The sequence below is a fragment of the Triticum urartu genome, chromosome 1 (assembly GCF_003073215.2).
Source record: "Triticum urartu cultivar G1812 chromosome 1, Tu2.1, whole genome shotgun sequence".
NCBI classification, from domain to species: domain Eukaryota; kingdom Viridiplantae; phylum Streptophyta; class Magnoliopsida; order Poales; family Poaceae; genus Triticum; species Triticum urartu.
In genome coordinates, this window is record NC_053022.1 from 420,723,399 (window position 1) to 420,736,859 (window position 13,461).

A 13,461-nucleotide genomic window follows, 5' to 3' on the forward strand; every position below is an offset into this window, starting at 1 on the left:
ATACCAAAGCAGAGAAGTATGGGCCAAAACTTATAACGTTGGTGAACTAGTTCTACGCCTGTCGGATAAGAAAAAGAACAAGCTCGAGCCCAAATGGGAAGGTCCCATCATTATTGACCAAGTTCTGACCGGTGGAGCATACCGACTGCGGGATGCATCGACTAGTCGACTCGAGCCGAACCCATGGAACGCGCCCGGCTCCAAAGATTCTACGCCTAGCGCCGGACCCTATGTTCATCCCCTCCCTTTGTCCATTTTTTGCATGTACATTATCTGTCTTGTTTTTCTTTCTTCCTTTCTATTATTATTTCTCTAGGCCTTTAAGGGCCAACTTGTGCCTCGCTTGCACATTATAGATGCGCTAGCCGCGCTCATAATACCTGGGAGCTCCTTTCACAGAAGCTTAATTATTTATCTGGGCCTCAGGCCCCGAACATGTGTCATGCTTCTGCATGTACCTTTTTTCGCCATTATATGCATCGATATGACTTAAGTTTTGGCCAAGCTGGGTTGCCTGGCTCTTGTATTTATGCCCTACGTTCCCGTTAATTCGGCTAGGGCATAAGGGGAGCACCTATGCGATTGTTACTGCCGGGTCAGCCGGACGTGTACCTCAGACTGGGTGAAGCCGAAAGCTAGCGTTCTTAAGGGAATATTCGGTCGGTGAACAAAAGATGATATTTTTATTGTCCATATCTGCCCCCAGATGTTTTTCCTGCGTTTCCTATCGCAGTCCGGACATGCACTTTAGGGCATGCTTACCCAGGGAATGGGACCCTTAACGGAACTATTCTCCCTAGAAGATGTTTCTTACTACCCATGTAATATAACATAACTAGTTTGCACTTGTCTGTTCAAGCACTTATGACCCCTACGTTTGGTCTCCACGCATGCCCCAGTTCTTATATAACTGCGCGGGTATTCGGATACACTCCGGACTATCGGGTCCCGAGGTTGAAGCGAAAAGGTCCGCCAAGACAAACGATCTACAATCCGGCTAGAAGGCATTATACATGTCACTTTCATTACATAGTCATGCAAACTGACTAAATTCCTCTTCTATACCATCCAACAGGCGGTCTAGCTTACAATCCTGTTGGGAATACTTTGCGGCTAATTCTACTTGCCCATATACTAAGCTAACGGGGACCTCTTTTCCGTCGGGCCCCACAGGTCCAACCTCGGCCATGTGATTTGGGTCTGCCTTGGTATACCACATCTTCACCATGGCCCAGGCCTCTCTGGCACCCTGTCGGCAGGCTGATATCTTCCATAATCAGAAGCGCCGCCGTGCTCCCTTGAGCTTCTCCACAAGCTCTGCAACGCCCTCTGGCAGGGAGACGGACGGCCACAAGGCCTGGGCAACAGCCTGCATCACCTGCCGAACTTGTACGTGCAGATGTGACAGCTCGGATAGAAGATCACCCACAGACCCGGGCATTTCCTCCGCAGGACGACCCGTCAGCATACCTACAGACATAACGCTATTAGTCGAATTCTTCGCCGAACTACTTTAAAAGGATTCGTTCAAGCACTAACTAAAAATGCCGCGCCGAAGCCGCTTATTCTCCTTCTCGGAGTCTGCAAGATGGCCCCGAACGTGTTTTAGTTCCACGCTCAGCTTAATATTGGTGTCTTGGAGATTGTTTTTCTCCCGCCTAACCTCAGTCAGCATGCGTTTGCCAGCCTCTAGCTGTCGCATAACATGCTGGTCCTCCGGATTTTCTCCGGATTCATCTGCAACATCTGTTGTTAGATCTGCAGCCATGCCGCACATTATATGGTAACCGTCATTCTTTAAAGTAAATGTTACCAGCAAGTGACTTTTTCGTTTCCTGCAATGCGGCCACAGCAGCCCGGTTGGGTCTTGCATTCCTCTAGCTCCTGTGACAGCTTAGTATTCTTCTCTGTAAGAACCTGCACAATAAAGATGATCCTTAAATCAGTTCTACTAATTGTTTCAAGTCTCAGGGGCTACTGATACATATAAATCGTCAGATTTACTTACCCGTACATCCTTTACATACTGATCCGTGGCTCTCGCTAGACCATCTTGAGCAGCTCGGAGGTACGCCTCTCTAGAATTGAAGGCATCAAATGCCTCTGGTGAGAAACAAGCGTCACGGAGTACGGCCCGGCGGCGCCTATGATTCATGGTGCTTTCCACCTCTGAGTTTGTAGCGGATAATCTATCTGCATCCTCTGTAGGGGGATTATCCGGCGCCCGCCCCATATCGGCTTCCGCCTCTATGTCCGGTCCTGGCGCCCGGCTGGTGGAAGCGTGATTAGTAACATCGCCGGACATATTCCAACGAGCGTTTTTTCGGTTAAAGAAACACGGGCATCATTATATTTCGAGAAAGACGACAACCACGGAGCGGGGTTTGTTATACCTTTGCGCCGGCATCTCCGTCCTGACCGCCTTCCTTTTTGGCCTACCCGGCCTCGGTGCCTCCTGTTGGCACGTTGCTGCGGGTTCGGCAGGGCGTCCCGAATGCCTTCCCTATAAAAATGCCATGTGTATATGGTGGGTGAAGTGTCTAAAAGTGGATCCTAGTTTTGGTGTTGGGATTTTTGGTTTTTCTTACGTGCGATGCAAGGAGCAGTCCGGGATAGTCGGTCGTAATGGCCACCATGGCATCGTCGCAGCTTAACTGATAGAACTGCCAGTCTATCAACTCCACGAATATAACTGAATCTTCTTCAAGTCCGGAGTCGAGGGCCCGGTCAGGGTCCTCTGGTTGTGGAGAAGGGCTGCTGACCTCCTTTATGGCTTTTCGCAGTTCCTGCCGCAAAGTGGCAAGGTGAATATTTACGACAAAGAATGCTGGAAAAATGGGAGCAGGGAGATATAACTTACCCAGCTTGGAGGATTGTACATGGAGAATCCATCCCATGGCTTGATACGGGTGAACTCCTCTTCCACACCCTTGAACAATTCAGACAGAATTTTCGCTAAAGCGGCAGCATTGTCCGGACCCTTACGCCCGCAGCGGGTGGCGTCATCCGCCCTGTTATAACACCACAAGGGGTGCCGACGATATTGAAGTGGTTGCACTCCCCGCATTATGCAAATCGACATAACTTTGATTACTGTCAATCCTGATCGAGCCAGTGCTTTAATTCGGTTCATCAGATAGAGGACTTCTCCATTGTCTTCCACCTGGGGGCTCCGTGGGCGCCAACTTTGGCGTTTCTTCAGAGGAGCATTGTTGAATTCAGGAAGACCCCGCCGAACAGGGTCCGGAAGGGGAACATACTCCACATAAAACCATTCTGAAGGCCAGTCTTCAGGTGACTTCTTTGGAGTACCGGACAGGTATCCAGTATCGGCGATGTGCCATATTACGGCTCCGCCCACTTGACAAAGTGACCCCCTCTGTGTGCGAGGGACGAGGCAAAATAGCCTTTTCCACAGCTCGAAGTGAGCCTCGCAGCCCCGGAACAACTCGCAGAGAGCCACATAGCCGGCGATATGTAGGATGGAGGCGGGGGTGAAATTCTGTAATTGGAGGCCGTAGAACTCCAGGAGCCCGCGGAGGAACAGATGAATTGGAAATCTGAGTCCCCTTAATAGATAGGGAACAAGGCAGACCCGTTCCCCCATAGAAGGACAGGGAAAGCTCTCCACTTGCTCCCCGCCATTATAGGTGGCAAGCCCGTCTCGAACGGGCACCATGTACGCCGGAGGGACAAGTCCCTTAGTCTGCTGTTCGACTAAACAACTGTGTGGGACTGAACACCTCTCCCAATCACCGGGCTTAGGGCTTCGGGGGCGGGAGGAGGAGCTGCGGAGGTCGACCATGCTGGAATGGTGTCAGGACCCCGATTCCAAGTCACATCGATCTAGCCGGTAACACCTCATATCACATTGCGGCCTCACGCACGGTATCCCCACGGGTGTCGCCTTACCGTAGCCCGGGACCGTTTGCTCCTTTTGGCTCACGTATATGATAGTGTTGCTAGCATCCATATGACGGAGAACCCGGGCCGACATGGCTAGTCATGAACCCAAAGCGGCACCGACCTATGGAGACAGGCATACATGAGTCACATCGAGCATGTCGGTCATCAGCGTGTGAATCCGGGCTGTAGCACTGGGCTAACAGGACTCCGGGGAACCCGGGCTGTAGCAGGCTAGACAGGACTCCGGAAGTCACGGCGTGAAATTTCCCCGAAGGGACAGACATAGGAACGAAGTGAAACACATGTCGGCCAGTCAAGTGTCCTGAGCAGTAGTGCTGGGCTAGCAGGACTCCGGTGAACTGGGCTGTAGCAAACTACTATGGCTCAAGGAGCACTAGACAACATTTCCCCATAAGAGAGGCTGCCAAGGATAAACAACTAGATTGTCGAATCCCACACATACCAAGCATTTCAATCATACACACAATATGCTCGTGCAAATACAACATGGCATCACAACAGAACTCTACAACTCAAGTACTTTATTTAAAGGCTCTAGAGAGCCATACATAACATGTTCATGCAGGTAGGGATCACATGACCCGACACTCAAGTCATACAAGCATACAAGCACATGCGGAAGCAAATAGTCTGAGTACAGACACTAGAAAGCAAGAAGGCTTCTCGAAGCCTATCTATCTACATAGGGCCCTCCATGGCCAGGGTCACGACCTGGGTGGCAAGTCACTCATCGACGTCGACATCTACATAAAACCCATCGGAGGGGGCGGTGTTGTCGTCTGAAAACAGTAATTAAGCAAACATGAGTACAAAGGTACTCAGCAAGTCTTACATCATAACCTACTATACATGCTCGTTCTCAAGAAGGTGGTGGGGTTATTGCAGCTAGCCAGCTTTGACTCTTGGCTAAGCTATTCGACGGGACACCACTAGTAAAATAGTTTTCGCACACGAGTCCACTAATCACCAACACAATACTCCACCGGGGATCCTCCCTCGTCATCCTACGAGAGAGCCATCCTCGGTACTCACACTTATCTTGAGTCTTTTAGTGGTAACCATTAACTTGTCTATGAACTGTATAGGCAACCAAGTAGTCCTTTACCGCGGACGCGGCTATTCGAATAGTTTTATACCCTGCAGGGGTGTACTCCGTCACACATGTTTCCACCACTTAGCGTCTGCACACGACATGTGCTCGGCAGACTTCAAGCGAAAGCCGACATGGGTGTAGACCACGACCTGACTAACCGCGCAAGTCTCTAGTCCAGGTTTATCGCCTATTCAGGTTCCATCCGCAAGGAGATCCGGCCAGGGTGTCCTCAATGGCCCAAAACAATGTGTGCAAGGTTCCGGAGACACCAAACGGGCGACTCGGTACACCGCGCCACGGTGTATCTACCGCATCATAGCCCACCCCTAGGGTCAGTGCTACGCACGGCCGCCAACACATAACCTACAAACACCAAAAACTAGTTGCAAGTCCTGGACAGAGGACGAGAGGGGTCAGTAAGTCGAGCGGGGTCACATTTCAGGGCCCAACGTGTGGTAGTAGCTGAATCTTAAATCATGCATATGATCTCAGTTCTTATGGACGGCCTCAATGAAACAACCCACCATGTACTCCTACATGTCCTCTCATTGATACCTTTACCAAATCATGTTCAACGCACCACTCACATTACCGTCAGAATCATTTCACTCTAGCCCATCATCCAGATGAACGAGACCAGACACAACTCTAAGCATAGCAGGCATAGAAAGGTAGGAAACACAAACATGGCTCAATCAACTCCTACACATGCTAGTGGGTTTGATCTAGTTACTGTGGCAATGATAGGTCATGCAGAGGATAAGGGTTCAACTACCACAGCACACAGCAGTTTGAAATGTTGTTGTCTTAATACAGTAAATGAGAGCAGAGGCGAGAACATGGGATTGTATCGATATGATCAATGGGGCTGCTTGCCTGATGGAGTGGTAGTAGGGTACTGCCCTTCAGTTGGATACTCGGAGATATCCTCGGAGGCAGAACCTACCACGAAGGACACACAGAATATAATCAACACATGACAATATGCAACAATATGATGCATGCTATAACATGGCAAAATGATGTGTCCTGCCTAATGCAATGTGAAACAAGTTGAAATGGGTCCATTTGAATCAAAGATTCAAATGAAGGTTAAAGTTCTTATGCATAATATGTGTATTAGCTTGTTTCACCTAAATAGAAAGGTTAAATTGGTTTGTCATGCATGAAACCATTACAGATGGATAGATTGAATTTTTCTGATCATTTTTCATATATCATTTGTTTGATTTGGAGCTATGGTTGATTTTCTATGATTTTTAGAAGTTTTGGCTATTTTCTGGAATTTGCTATATAAAACTAAATCCAAAAAATGAATAATTGCGTCAGCACTGCATCACTGTGACGTCAGAGAGTCAAAGGCACCAGGGCCAGTCAAACCTGACTGGTGGGCCCTGTCTGTCAGTGTCTCAGCTAACTAACAGAATTAAGTTAATACTAACTAACTGTCAGTGGGGCCTGGGCCCACATGTCAGTGACCTAAACTAACCAAAATTAGTTAGCACTAATCCTAAACTAATTAACAGGTCGGCCCCACCTGTCATAGGCTCAGGGGGAAAGTCAACTTGGGCCCACACGGGTCAGACATGGTCAACTCACCGGTCAGCGGGTCAAAGCCTGCCGGCGTTTAGCCGCCGGCGAGGCCAGACGTGGCGGCGTGCTGCGGGATTTTCCCATAGGGCTCCATTTGCTATGCGAAGAGCAGCTACGGGCAGCTGGTGCTCGCCCGCATCCAGCCGTGGTGATGGCTTGACCAGGGAGTGGCTGGAGCATCGCCGGCGACGAGCTTGGCGGAGGCGAAGCTCAGGTCAGCTCGTGCGCGTGGCTGCACTGGCCTTGGCGGCGTGGCGCTAGCACCTACAGCCTCTACGCGGCGCGGGGAGTGTGACAGGCACAAGCCCGTGACCAAATGGTCACCGGAGCAGCGCCGACGACGTGGTCAGACGGCGGCGCGTTCGAGCACAAGAGACGCGGCGTCTACGGTATTCTAGGGGCGAAACGGAAAGCACGGGGAGGTTCAGCAGGTCACAGGGAAGCCGCAGGGACTGTCAGCATGCTCGGGGAAGGCTCGGTGCGGTCGGAACGGCGACGGCGATCTGGGGCGGCCCGAGGTTGAAGGCGACGGTGGCGGGGACGATGCAGGGGCTCCGGCATCGTGCGGCTTGGCTAGTCGACGTAGTCGACGACGGTGAACCGTCCGGACACGGTGAGAGGGTGCGCGGACGGTGTTGGACGCGGCTGCGGCGAGCGGCGTCGACGGTGACGTCTCGGGCGACATCGGGGAGGGTGAGAGAGAGGAGCTAGAGGGGAGGGCGAGTGTCTGCGAGGTCGGGGGGAGAGAGCGGGTTCGTCCCATGTTAACAGCTCCACAAGGGGAGCGGCGAGGCGGCGGGCAGCTGTGTGGCACACATGCTGTGCTTGCCGTCGAGCAGCTGCTTGCCTGCCTAGCCAAGCCAAGCAGCTCGCTGGAGCAGGGGCTGGGCTGGGCCGGCAGGTAGGCCTGCTGGGTGGCACCAGGTAAGCCTTTCTCTTTCTCTCTTTTCCTGTTTTGTTTTCTTTTTCTATTTTTCTGTAACTTTAGGGCTTTATTAAAAATACTTAGGCAATTACTAAAATCCTGAAAATAATTGTGGGCTCTGTTGGGATTATTCCTAACAGCCCTCACTTAAATCTAGAATTATTTGGGCATTTAAAATATTTTATAGCATTTAAATGCCCAAATTCAAATACTTATGATTTAATTCAAAAAATCCAGAATGTCCTAGAAAAGAGTGCACCATTTTTGCCAGTGGTTTTAACCCAATCCAGAAATGATGAACATTTTGTGAAGGGCATTTTGGGTTCATTGAAAATAATTTTAGTAAACCCTAGTTGTTTCCAGGGGGGTGCTGGGGGTTCTGTCATCCCCATTTCAAGTTTCTGTAAAAGTAGACATGATGCAACACTCTAATGCATGAACCAGCTAGGGTGTGACAACTCACCCCCACTCAAAAGAATCTCGTCCCGAGATTTAGGATCCTCCGGGAAGAAGGTGGGGTACTCGAGTCGAAGACGATCCTCCCTTTCCCAAGTGGCTTCTATCTTAGAATGGTGTGACCATTGAACCTTGAGAAACTTGATATTATGGCATCGAGTGGTACACTCGGCTTGATCAAGGATACGAACGGGATATTCCCGATATGAGAGGTTATCTTGTAGATCAAGCGTTTCGTGGTCCACTCCACGGATAGGATCCGCGAAGCAATGCCTGAGTTGAGAAACGTGGAAGACATCATGAACTCTGGAAAGATGCGAAGGTAGTTCCAATTGTTAGGCAACTTCTCCTCGTTTGGCAAGAATGCGAAAGGGTCCAATGTAACGAGGAGCCAATTTTCCTTTGATACCGAAACGATGGGATCCCTTTAACGGAGTAACCCGAAGGTAAGCCTTCTCGCCGACTTCATAAGTCATGAGCTTATGTTTACAATCATATTAGCTCTTTTGACGAGATTGCGCTGTTTTCAATTTCTCACGAATAACGCGAACCTGCTCTTCTGCTTCCTGAATCATATCCGGGCCAAAGAGTTGTCTTTCCCCGGTTTCTGACCAGTTAGGAGGCGTTCGACATTTTCGTCCATAGAGAACTTTGAAAGGAGCTTTGCCCAAGCTAGCTTGATAACTATTGTTATAAGCAAACTCCGCGAATGGAAGGCATTTCTCCCAACCCATTACGAATGAGATGACAGAAGCTCGGAGCATATCTTCCAGAATTTGATTGACTCGCTCTACTTGACCACTTGATTGAGGATAGAAGGCGGTGCTAAAAGAGAGACGAGTTCCCATAGCATTTTGGAAACTTTCCCAAAATCGAGAGGTGAAGAGACTCCCACGGTCTGGGTTAACTTCCAATGGGACACCATGAAGAGACACTATTTGGGAGATGTATAAATCAGCTAGCTGGCTAGCGGTGATACTCTCACGAACAGGTAGGAAATGGGCTACTTTGGAAAGACGGTCGATCACAATGAAGATGGCATTATTCCCTCTCTTGGTCCTGGGAAACCCAGTGATGAAATCCATACTGATTTTATCCCATTTCCACTTAGGAATAACCAAAGGTTGAAGGGTGCCAGCAGGCCGTTGGTGCTCTGCTTTAACACGACGACAGACGTCGCAACTAGCAATGTATTGAGCAATTTCTCTCTTCATCCTAGTCCACCAAAACCGCTGGCGTAGGTCTTGATACATTTTAGTACTACCGGGATGAATGGTGAGAGGGGATTCATGAGCTTCCTTAAGAATCAACTGGCGTAGATGTTGTTTCTTGGGAACCACCAAGCGGTTCTCGAAGAAGACAACACCTCACTCATCCATGGAAAAACATTTAGCAACTCCGCTAGTGATGTTTTCCTTAATCCGGGATATGCCCTTATCACGCTTCTGGGAAGCTATGATTTGATCCATAAGGTTAGGCTTCGCCACCAGGGTGGATAGGAATCCTCGAGGAACAATGGGAAGATTAAGCTTACGAAATTCCTCATGGAGAAGTGGTTGACTTTGTTGTAACATCAGGTTGTTACAACAAGATTTACGACTTAGCGCATCAGCCATGACATTGGCCTTGCCCGGGGTGTAAGTTATTCCTAAGTCGTAATCCGAGATCAACTCGACCCAATGTCATTGCCTGAGATTCAAATCCGGTTGGGTGAAGATATATTTCAAACTTTGGTGATCGGTGAAGATCTCGCAATGATTACCGAGAAGGTAATGTCGCCAAGTTTTGAGTGCATGGACTACAGCTGCAAGCTCTAGATCATGTGTGGGATAGTTTTCCTCATGTGGGTGTAATTTCCTGAGGCATAGGCAATTACCTGACGATCTTGCATGAGTATGCAACCTAGTCCTTGTCGCGAGGCGTCGCAATAGATAATAAAGTCCTTGGAAAAATCTGGTGGTACCAGTACGGGAGCAGATGTCAGGCGTCTTTTCAGTTCCTGGAAGCTAAACTCGCACTGTGGGGTCCACTCGAACTTTTTATCTTTCTTGAGGAGTTCAGTTAGAGGTTTAGCAACCTTGGAGAAATTCTCGATGAAGCGAGGTAGTAGCTCGATAAGCCAAGGAAGCTCCGAACTTGCTTGACCGTCTCAGGTGGAGTCCAATCAAGGACGACTTGAACTCGCTCGGGATTGACACCAACACCCTTACCAGAGATTACATGGCCTAAATAGGTCACTTCTGGCAACCAACATTCACACTTGGAGAATTTGGCATAAAGGTGATGCTCTCGAAGTTTCGTCAATACCAGCCTTAGATGTCCGGCCTGTTCCTCTTCATTCTTGGAGTAGATGAGTATGTCATCGAGGTATACTACGACAAATTTATCCAAATACTCCATGAAGACCGAGTTCATTAACCGAGAGAAGGTGGCTGGGGCATTGGTTAAGCCGAAGGACATAACGGTGTACTCATATTGGCCATAACGAGTAACAAAGGCCGTTTTGGGAATGTCCTCATTTCTGATTTTGATTTGATGGTAGCCCAACCTCAAATCCATCTTGGAAAAGGCTGAGGATCTAGCGAGCTGGTCATACAGATCGTTGATCCTGGGAAGCGGATACTTGTTCTTGATAGTGACCAAGTTGACAGGTCGGTAATCTACAACCATCCGATCCGTTCCATCCTTCTTCTTGACGAAGAGGACAGGGCAAGCCCAAGGAGAGGAACTAGGACAGATGAAACCCTTTTTCAAGGACTCATCGAGTTGGTTCTTAAGCTTCGCTAGTTCTAAGGGTGCCATCTTATAGGGTCTTCTAGAAATTGGAACGGTTCCTGGAACAAGGTCTATCACAAACTCGACATCCCTGTCAGGTGGAACACCTGGCAGTTCTTCTAGAAAGACATCCGGAAAGTCCCGGACTACCGTAATATCTTCAAGGTCTGGAAGGGGGTTGGCATTCAGGGAGTAAAGCTGGCGCTTGGCCACTCGAGTTAAGGCATTGACTGTCTTGCCCGATGGGTGAGTAAGTTGAATGGTTCTAGTGGCACAATCAATCTTAGTGTAATGAGCTGACATCCAGTCCATACCCAAGATGATGTTTATGTCCGAGGACTTGAGAGCTATTAAGGATGCAAGGAAGACAAGTCTATCGACAAGAATTTCATTCCCATGGCTTACTCTAGAAGTTTGCCATTTGGAACTAGGAGTTTGAATTACCATGGAAGTGGGCATGTCACAGAATGTCGTGTTATGCAATCGAGCATAGTTCTCGGATATGAATGAATGAGATGCTCCAGTATCGAAAAGAACAGATGCCGGATGGCAATTAACAAGGAGCGTACCAAGGACAACGTTAGGATCCTCATGAGCCTCCTCAGCTGAGACATAGTTGACATGGCCACATGCAGTGGTGACCGGCTTCGCGTAGAATGTCTTTCCTACTGGCTTACCACGGCCAACGGACTTTCCAGACTGATTGGGGTTGTTGTTCTGGGGACACTCTCGACTATAGTGACCCAGCTCTCCACACTTGAAACATGTCACAACATTGGGGCGTGGAGCAGCATTAGCAGCGGGGCCACCATAGGGCTTGGACGGTGCAAACTGCTGGTTGGGGCGAGGCGCCTCAAAGGATGGCCTCGGAATGAACCTGGGTGGCAGTGCCGTGCTTGGAATCCACACCAGGCGCTTCTGAGATCTAGAGCCGGATGAAGCGCCAAAATCACGAGAGTGCTTGCGTGAAGCGTCATAGTCAGACTGGCCTGACTCAGCACTCATGGCTTTATTGACCAACTTCTGAAAGGAGGTGCACTCGTGCAGACGAAGATCGCGGCGAAGCTCAGGGTTAAGTCCCTTGCGGAACCTTGCCTACTTCTTAGCATCGGTGGATACCTCTTCAGGAGCATATCGTGCCAGATTCCCAAATTCACGACTATATGCATCCACAGTCAGTCTTCCTTGGGTGAAATTGCAGAACTCTTCCCTCTTGCGATCTATGAGACCTTCCGGGATGTGATGCTCACGGAAAGCCTCACTAAATTCAGCCCAAGTAGTGATTTGGCCGACCGGGCGCATAGCTCCAAAGTTTTCCCAACCAGGGCCTTCGAGGTGATAGGCAGCATAAGTAACCTTATCAGCTTTGGCTACGTTGGCAGAATGTAGCTTGTGGGTGATGCTGCCAAGTCAGTCATCCGCGTCGAGGGGCTCGACGGAATGGTTAAACTTTGGTGGGTACAACTTGATAAAGTCATTGATTGACACCAAGTCATTTCGCTGATGGCGTGCAGTGTTCTGCTCAATCCGCTCCAGCAAGCGGTTAGTCTCACGCTTGTTTCTTTCCACCTCCAGCATCACTTCGGCCAGAGAAGGCGGGTGACGCAGATTTTCACCCCTAACTGCACTGGCTTCCCCCTGCTCCGGGGCAGCAGGGTTGCTGTGGGTGTTGACCATCCTAGGAGAAAATGAAACAATGGTTTAGATAAGGATGGCACGAACTTAGCAAGGAAGTGCAGAATCTAATGGATGACATGGAATGCTAAGATGTTCATTGCACGACATGGTAATATAGAAACTGCCATATATATATACCATTGGTCATACACATCGTACATAGTTTAGTACAAGCCCAGGCTAGAGTACAACTACGGTGAAAGACATTACATCTCATCGAAGGCATTCCAAGCTCCTATACATTATTTTTCTACACCTCCGGAGCGTGATACACACCAAGTTGTATCCCACGGTCACGCAGGACTGTGGAGAATACAATTACTACAATACTAGAGAAACTACTACTAGCTCAGACGGCTCCGTAGTAATCCTCATAGAAGTCGCCACCAATGCCTGGAAGTGGAACATGATCATCTGGGAACAGAAGGTCCTGCGGAGCCTGCAGACCATAGGGACTCGGATGTGGCCTTGGTCCCACAGGTGGTGGCAGACGGGGACCACGAGGAGGGGTGATGCCTCCTACATCGCGCCACTCCATACAATCTGGCAATCCGGACCGTACAGGGTACAGATCCCTCAGATCCATGTATCCTGCCTGTACCGCAGGTGCAAACTGAGTCAAAGTGGCCCAGTGATCAGCACGAGAGTTGAAAAGCTCCATACGCAAGGCCCGATTTTCACGGTCCTTATCCTCGAGCATCTCGGCAGTGGTGCGGAGTAGTGACTCCTCATGTGTAGAGTCATAGTACAAGGCCTGATAGTACCCCGGTGCTCCAGGAAGTGAGCTGGCATGTAACGGAAGTCGGTGTTCTGTAGCAAGGCAGTCCTGGCTCGAATGATAGTCATCATTGAATAGGCTGCATCCTACACAGACATCCCAATAGTGACCCCAAGTCCATAGGAACAGTGAAGGGGCTCAGTGGCTCCAGGATAAGAGGGATATATCCTGACGGTACAGAGGTACTGGCTCTGGTTGAAGTCTCTGAACTGCTCCTCGACGGTATATTCCGGATAC